Source organism: Rhinopithecus bieti, unplaced genomic scaffold, assembly GCF_001698545.2.
Source record: "Rhinopithecus bieti isolate Rb0 unplaced genomic scaffold, ASM169854v2 scaffold_1070, whole genome shotgun sequence".
NCBI lineage: Eukaryota > Metazoa > Chordata > Mammalia > Primates > Cercopithecidae > Rhinopithecus > Rhinopithecus bieti.
The window spans coordinates 3,621,735-3,631,328 of NW_016803844.1; the positions used below are offsets into that span (position 1 = coordinate 3,621,735).

Below are 9,594 nucleotides of genomic sequence, written 5' to 3' on the forward strand. Positions count from 1 at the left end.
ATTGATTGCAGGAATTTGAAAAGATTGAAAATTACAAAAGTGAAAAACAACCACTCATATTTGTACACTCTGAGAGTAACGCTCCTAAAATTTTGATATAAATGTTACAGTCTTTTATCTGTTTTCTTCCCTAGAATTAAAATAATATTTTATATAATATTTTATAATCTGCTTGTTTTGTTTAATATTATATAATGAGTATTTAATAGTAATTACTACTCTGTATTTTAATGAGAATAGGATATGTCATAGTATACATTAAATAGTAATTATTTAACCAATCCCCTCTTGTTGGTAATTTAACTTATTTATTTCTGATTGGTCTTTAAAACAAATTTCCACACATGACATTCCAAGGTCATAGAGTGTGGATATTTTTAAGACTTTTGGTATCAATTGTCAAATTATCCTTAGAGAGATTGTTTCAGCCAAGGTGACACCGACTGCAGTCAGTAGGTAAGTAATTAGCACAAAGTGGAAGCTAAAATTAATGCCTCAATCACAAAAATGTTGTCATCTCAAATGAAATCGATAGGATTGCCAATTATTCTTAGCAACACAAAGCAATGAATAACAAATCCTGTGGTTCATTGAAATAAGGATATGGCTGTGGGATAACAAGCACTAAAGCCAATTTGTACTTGATTCTTTATTTCACAACACTGGCCTTGATTAGCTGATTTGTCCTCCACAAACAATGACTGACCACAGAAATGAATTCTCTTTTGGATAGCTTTAAGTCATCCAGGAAAATAAAAACTGAGATCTATCCTCTGAAAATATTATTCTTATTATTTGAAGAAATTAGCTAGAAATACACATATCACCTTCCTGCCCAATATGTACTACATTTTCCCCTATTGTTCAATACAAAAGCAATTTAAGAGAAATCATGCATCAGTCCATAAAGTGTTCAACTAGAAGTAATCAAAACCCAATTAACAGTTTATAGAAACAGGGATTTTTTTTTTTTTTTTTCACATAAGAAGCCTGTAGGAGGCAGTTGCAGATATTAGTTCAGCTGTTCCACAGTGCCCACTATCTGTTCTGCCATCCTCAGTGTGTCAGTTTTATTCATTTCAGGCACAAGATGGCTGCTACTTCTAAAGATTGAACTGCAGTCTTTCTGAATTGCAGGCAGGATGAAGTCAGACCAGCAAGCAAGAGACTTCCTGGTAGTGAAGCTGTGACTTTTTATTTGGGAAGAAATGCGCTCCTCTATGATCACGTCTGCATTTCCTCGGCCAGAACAATATCCCACGGCTATCCCTACCGCAAGGGAGATTAAATAAGTAACTATTGAGGTGGAAATATTGCTACTGGGACAAAACCCAAACCAGTAGGAGTGTTAGTGAGGAAGAAGAGGGACATGGATATTGGGAAGGCAACCGACACCATCTCCCACGGTAGCCTTGACAAACTCATCTCTCTTGTGTAGAACCCCAAGCTAAATTTGTAGGAGTCATCTTAAACTGAAAAGAGATAAATGAAAGGAATGCGTGGCAGCACAAGAGGGTTATTTGTGGATTGGTGGTCACATCCCAAGTGCCTTACTGCATTGCATGTACGAAACCCTCCAGATTAATTTTGATATTGCAGTTCTTTCTACATTTAAAATCACTCCCATTTTCATCATCAGTCATTTCCCTGACTATTGGTTCCATTTTCTCAGTGAGGAAAAAAAAAAAGAAAAGAAAAGAAATTAGACCATCTTTCTACTTCTAAAACCCAGTTCATTATTTTTTATGACCTAACCATACAACCTTCATCAAAGCAGAAGGGAGATGTAAGACGTAAGAAAGATTGTGAAATGAATTTCTACATTAATGTTTGGCATTAAGTTTTTATCTAAGAAATGTGACGATCTCATGCTAATAGCTTTCTCATGATCATGAGACATTAGGGATGCTCTTCTGCTCTAGGAAAATTTGCCATTATGATGACAAAAGGGAAAGAGATTTTGACTGCCGTATCAGGAAATAAAGGTTATTTTTCCAGTCTACATTTAGAAAAGTCCTACTTCAAAAAAAAAACTAAAAAGAAAAAAAAAAAAAAAATGTGGAAAGGTAATAGCTCAAACATTGCTGAAAGAGTGTGTATTTTTTAGGAGTCACACTGTATTTCAAATAGTTCGTGCAAAGGAACACAGTATCCATCTCCAACTTCCTATCTAAAATTTTTCAAATAGAATCAGATTATATTATACTGAATAATAGTCTTATCAAATCCCTTTCTTCAACAATATTAATCTGCTATGAATGTTGACATTTGTTTCTTAGAAATAGTGTGTTCAAGAGCTTGGCTTATACTTGGAAAAGGGATTTAGAAAGGAGACAATAAAAAATCCAGCATAATCTTACACGTTAAAATTTCAAATTAATACATATGATCAATCCAGATGATGCTTTTATCATCCCTAATTCAAAACTCAGCATCTGCTAGCAATTCTGGTCAGGAGGATTTATAAACGTTTAGCAATTAATGATGGGTAGTTTATTTGTGTATTGTTTGTTTTCCTTGAAAATATTCTTTTTTCCTTTATGCTTGGTATAAACCCTATTCTGCTGTTGAATATCAAAACCTCACAATCAGGGAATGTAGAATTTTACTGACACTTATAGGACAGTTTTAAGGTACAATCTTACACTTTTCTTTTGATTAATTTGATTACGTAAATATGTGTCAGAAAGTAATGTTATAATAGCATTTATATATATCTTCTTAAGGTTTTCATTGATTTTAACTTTACAATTTTAAAATATGAATTTGACATATTTTGTGAGAAAATATATTCAGGTAGGTTTATTTCTGGATTAAAAAAAATTCTAGAGAATAGATACTAACCTGTAAGAAAGTTCTTAGAAATACAAATTATTTACTTGTTAGAAGGAATACCTAATGTTTCTGTCTTGGTTGACTACGGAGGCTTGACTGCATTTTCTAGATAAGAAAGAGGGACAAGGACTAGGAAAAGAGAAAAGCTTGTTTAGATGTTTATCTAGTAAGAGTACAAAAATGTCTGGCTATATTTAGATCGTGTGGTAACACACAAGAATAACAAAGTTTTCCACAAGTTTTATCAAAGACTTTACCAAGGAATCACCTGTGTTGCACCAACCAACAGTTTCCCTCTCACTAACAAGAAATAAAGTAACAAACATTAAGAAAGATAGGCAAAGGAGGAATACATTTAATTGATACCCAAACAAAGATGCAAAATGTCTGGATGAGTGGAGAAACTAAGAAAGAAAAATGTTGAATGAGTGAATGAGCTCAAAGTATCTCATTTCATTGTATTTTACTTCCACTGCAGAAAATGTGTCAGAGTAAATTGAGAGAGACACAGATAGATTCTTGGTCATTTAATCAATTGATAGAAAAAAGCTACTATGAGTTTTCTTATCATATTATATACAAACATTTCTGGCAAGTTCACAAAACAGAACTGTTTCTTTTTAATAAAAGTCATGGTTAAATATAGTAAGATATATTAGACATGACATCGATGAAAAAAGTATCATTTCATTGCTGAAAATTTCCAGTAAACACTTAAATATGTTTGTGTCTCAAACGTTTCCGACTAGATTAATGCATGCAAGTCAAGCAAAAGATGTCATGAATCTTTTTGTATACAGAGTAAATTGTAATCTACACTATTTTCCAATATCTTGAATTTAACTTATATATAGCATAGTTATTTGTAACTAAAATATAATTAGACTAAGCCCCATGAAGGTAAGACATATTTTTCAGTGCTGTATCTATAGCATCAAACCTAGAGCAATAGTTACTCAATGAATAATTCTTAGATTTAATTGGGAAAAAAGGTACCATGGAATTTGCAACCAACATTTATAAGGTAACTTCTATTGTAGTTCCTAATTTTAAATTATATTCTGACCAAATCAAAGTAAGAATGAAAGTTATCTTTTCCCATAAACACTTTATAGGTTATCTTGACTGGTCCTGTGTTTCAGAAAGTATGAAGCTGTTTCTGTTTTGTTCAAAACCATATCTCTAGTTTCTAGTATTATGTAAAGCTCAAGGAGATACACAATAAATATTTGATTAATTGAAATATCTATACAAAATACCTTGAATTTAAGAAAAAATATATATGTGTAATTCTGTGGTTAGAGATTTTATAAACTGAAAGAAAAATAGCATTTATTATATAAAAGGCATATAACTGATAATATACATTATTACTATAGACAATACATTTGATATTTATAAGGCATTTTTATTCCCAAACCTATTTTGTACACCAAACTCAATTATTAGTTACCAGGTGAATAATGATGATGTTCAGCTATCCTATACAGACCAAACTTCTCTAAGCCTATGCAAATCACCTTGCATATGCTACAGAGAAGCCTAAATTTCCTTGTATTGAACTGTAAGTCTACCTCACATTGTCCTTACATTTTTCAGAAAGGTATAAAGTGCCAATATAACATTTGAAAGAGGACAGAAAGCATTTGTGTCTTAGTCATTCACTCCACAGAAGTTAGCCATTGGACCATGTCTTTCCTTGATTTCCATTTTCATGAGTCTAATAAAGAAGGAGATGTTTGCGTTCTTTAAATTACTTCTTTGTATTCTTCATTTCTTGTCAAATGCTAGTCACTGCAGTGAATTTGGGGATGAGTGCCCATTAACAGAATCACTGACATTTTGCAAATATGTTCTCTCCAAAACTACGGTAAAATACTGAATAATAGCAGTTTTTCTGTGCCCTGGATGAAATGGCCTAATTGTGGTGTAACATCCCTGCTGAAAATACAGATTAATATGACCTCTATACTAGGTTTAAGAAATTTACAAAATTGCATCGACCCCATGCACAATTTGTAACCATTTTGTAAATAAGATTTAATATCATTCTCTTTTTCCAAAATAAATATTATAATTTTAAATGCAGTTACACTGTATTTCACTTTAGTCTATATGATCGATATTATCAGTGAACATTTTAGTTCTACTGAAAACCTACCAACTGTATGATATAAGAAAGATCTAATAAACAGGAATGAAACATTTAACCTCTATCCCTGATTGTATATCTAAGTATCTTGTTTTGCAGGGGTGCATCTACAGGTCAACCTTAGAATTAAAATGATAATTAAAATAATAAAGATTGGAAATATTTCACTTGTCTAATCACAATAGGGGCATTTAAATGATGCATATATCAGACTTATACTGTCTATCTAAGTCAAAGGGCAGAATCAAGAATCAAAATCCAAGGCAGCAAAGCACATTTTCAAGATGAAGCTACAGAAAGCTGTTACAGGACTTTCTCAGACATAAAGCAATGTATCTTTCTCACTGTCATCACCTTAAGCCACACGAGTCTGTTGGCAGATAATGATACAAAAGTAATATAGCTCACATCATCCACCTGTGATACTTAATACATCACCTCTGGAATGGACTTGGTCCAGAGATTCCTGTATCTTTCCCAAACCCAGACCTTTCAGCTGGGAGCACAATGAATTGCTGCTACCCCACTGGGTCAGCCCTCAAGGTTCATTATTAATAAGCTGAGACTCTAAAGGCTAATGAGAACCGGGTGCTTGAGGAGACAATGGCTCATTCATCATCAATCAAGCTTTGAAGTTTTTATACAGATGATTTAAGGAGAGTTGAAGTGTACAAAATTGAAACGTCACATTTGTATTGGGAGGGGGTAGAGGGTGATAATGTAAATGAGTGATGTAACCTTCTATATTTCAGCTCAATGATCAGAGTCAAAAGCTCATGGATGCAGATACTAAATGTTTTTCCATCAGAGTATAGCAATTTCAGGAAGAAATTATTAGATCCACTGGCTGAAAATCAGCTTGAGATAGGAAATAATATCTTGATTTCAAACAAATGAAGCTCAGTAATGCTTGTTGCAATGTTCTAACTTATTAATACATACTTTAGGGTCCACTACAGTTCTTAGCTTTCATTATGTTTCAGTTTTGAGTTCTAGCTCCTCTGAGAGCTCTGCTATGACCACCTAGTTCTTAGAGTTCCCCCTTCCTCTAACTCCTGTAACACTGATTACTCGAGCCACTTGTCTGACATAGAGCAAATGCTACCTTACCTTCCTATTTATTCTTTTGTGTACTCGCCTTGTCTCTACTGTCTTATTGGAGGTCCCTAAAGGATTAGAACTATGATGTACATCTCTCTGTGTCCCTAGTGCCAAAGAAAGTATCAAGCACATAGTAGAAATTCAAATGTTTTTGATGATCATGATAATAACATCCATAGAATGTGACCAATTTTTGTAAAAAATTATTACTTGCTTAGTGATAGCATAATGTTAGTGACATGCACTAGATGTTTACATTATAAATCCCATAAAATATTAAATATGTTTACATTGATCTTAATATATTCTTTCTGTCCTAATATTAAGAAAGTAGTCATCACTTAAACTCATTGATATTCCCTGGAAAAAAATAAAATATACGTTATCTTGTAACAGTACTCAAATTATGAATATAGGATTTCCTTCTGAAATTGTCTTTTTATATAATCCCATATGTGTGTCAACATGTCTAACTTTTTTCTAACAATTTTTCCCAGATTTGTATTCTCCCTGTGTTTTCTTATTTCTGTTAAAATCAACATAAATGCTGTAAAAGTCACCTAGACTCAAAATTTGAAATTTATTACTATTTCCTTTATTTCTATATTTAATCATCCACGGAGCTCTACAGAAAATTTCTCATAGTGTCTCTTTTTATATCCACAACTACTACTTAATTAAGGTTCTATCATCTCATACCAGATTTAACTTCTTGCCTGTAATCTATTCTCCCCACAAATCCATCTTGCATATTAAAGTCATAATATATGTTGTATTATAAATAGATAGATAATATACTCTAGGTAGGTGGAGAGAGGTGGTAGGGGAAAGAAATCCTGCTCTATTATGGCTTTGAAGTGTAAAGGCAATAATACTGAATCTAGTTAACTGGATAAAATAAAGCTCATAATACAGTTTTGTTTCAATAAAGCAAAGGTGGGCCTTGTCAACCTTTATGACGCTCAGTTTGCTCAATTCTGTAATGGGGGTATTGTACTCCGAGTATCTGTCACATAGTTGTTTCTATTGTAATTTTAAATTCCTAATTATTTAAATAGTGGTTACTTATTGGTGCGAGCAAGGAATACGCTTATTTTGGGTATTCATACTGACAATGCATTAATCAGTATTAGATTAGGTTGTTGCTTAAAGAGTATAGACTTTATTTTTCTTTTATATAAAAATCTGGCTAGGTTATTCAAGGCTATTATATAAAAATCCACAATCATCAAGGAGCCTGATTCTATTTTTTTCTTGTTTCTCTACCATCTTCAATACAAGGGGAGTTTCCAACTGGCAAGAACCGTGCAAAAGATGGAGAAAATAATGAAGGACAAAAGAACAGAGCAAGAGTACATGTTGTATTTTGATAAAAATTCCTGCAAATTGCCACAGCACAATTATACTTATATCTCATCGGTCAGAATAAAGTCAACGAAACACAGCTATGTGCATGGAAGGTAGGGAATCAAAGTATTGGTTCTGGGTGATCATATGAGTTGCTAAACTTTATATACTATTTAAAATTTAGAAAGTGGTAATAGATATTGGTGACAACTAGCAGTGTCTGTTATAGTGACTCAAAAGAAACTTTGTATCTTCTGGATATGTATAAAACATACACCTTGTGACTCGAACAAATGTAAAGCTTTTTAAGAAACTTTTTAATTGAATTATAATATACACACATAGATGTGCATATATCATAGTCAATTAACTTTTACAGACTGAACACACTTATGTAACCAGCACTCAAACCAAGAGCTTGAGCATACAAACACCACAGCAGCCTTCCTCATACTTTCCACCTTATATCACTCTATCAGAACCCTTATCCTGACTTTGAACAAGATAATGCATGCTTATTTTTGTCTTTTACATACATAGAATCATACCATATGTATTCTTTTGCATCTGGCTCCTTTTGGCTCAACATTACGTTTGTGAAATTCATCTATATTGTTTATTTTCATTGTTGTGTGGTATTCCATGGCTTGTCAATTCTACGTTGATGAGCATTTGGATACTTTCCACATTTGGGCTATTATAAATAACTGCTGCTATGTACTTCCTAGAAAATGCCTTTTGGTGATTATATGTACACATTTATGTTGCGTGTATACCTAGAAGTAGCATTGCTGGGCCATAGTGATAATCACTTTTTATTTAACCAATTTAACTCATTTATATGCCCATTAGCAGTATATGAGAAATCTAGTTGCTTCTTGACCTTGTCAAGCCTTCATTATTTGTTTGTTTTATTGTATCTCATTGTAGTCATTCTTATTGGTTTATAGTGGTATCATTTTAATTTACACTTCCCTAGTGACTACTGAAGTTGACCCTCTTAAATACTATCTTTGAAGAGTAATTTTTAAAGGCAGATTTATTTCTGTATACTTCAAGAAAGGTCTTACTATATGTAAAACATTTACAAAACACTGTTAAAATCTGATCTTTAAGTTATTGGCAAACAACTGAGTAAAATAATTTATCAAATGTAACCCTCATAACTTATTTCTGTTATTATTGTTAAGAGATCTGGCTCAATGTTTTGAAAATAACACTTTAAAATGTCTCAGAAAAATATTAAAACTACATTAATAATTATAAATAGTAAAATATGACTTCTGGAAGATGGATGGGAAAATTCACAGTAGGTGATTATCTCTCTGATAACAGACAAACACAACCAAAGGCATATAAAAAGAAAGAATGAGAAATTTGATGTCTTCTTGTTATTAAAATAGAACACTCCTTTACATAAAGCTCACCTATTTTTATTCCTCTATCCACCAGAAAGCCCTCATTACAGACAACAATCCTCTTAAATAACTGTTCCAAGTTTCAAGAAAATGTAATTGCTTCAGTAGAACAAATCAGTAGAGTTCAATGTTTTCATTACCAATAGGGGGGACAGTCATATTAGTACTCAGAAATGATCTGTCCCTTTTATTTACAGGCTTTAATACAATAAGCCTGGGATATACTGTAAGGTCACTTTCAAATATCTCACCTACTATATTAGTTTGTGTAGTTTTAATAACTCTTCTCACAATGTGTGATTTCTGCACTATTTCTTTTTTAGAAGACTTCAAAAAGTATGACTTTTCTTGATGACAGTAATAATAAATAATATTGCTATGTATGTTTGTTGCTGGCATGTTAAGACTTGCATATAAAAGATAAAGCAAGAGAAAGAATAATGATTTAATCTTGTAAAATGATTATATGATTTTCAAATATATCAAAATTTTAAAAGGCTATATTTGAGAATATTAAAAATATAAATATGTGACTTGGGGGCTAGAAGTCTCAGCTAAAATGTCTAGAATGTTAATTTTAAAAATAACATATAAAGACAACACTTTACAAAATAAGAAATTAAAGAAGGAGTCATAAAATAAGATTGCAAACAAGCCACACTGGAAGATTATTTTAAAAGCCACAACACGAAGGTCCAAATTAATTTTCTTTTAAAATGAAGTTTTAGTCTGGAGAAAATC

The 9,594-nt window shown here is 32.1% G+C and overlaps 1 protein-coding gene across 2 annotated transcripts in view; it reads right to left on the reverse strand.

The window, feature by feature from the left end:
• ERBB4 (erb-b2 receptor tyrosine kinase 4) overlaps nt 1–9,594 on the reverse strand; it is a 1,212,321-nt gene that overhangs the window by 419,597 nt on the left and 783,130 nt on the right. The window lies entirely within an intron of this gene.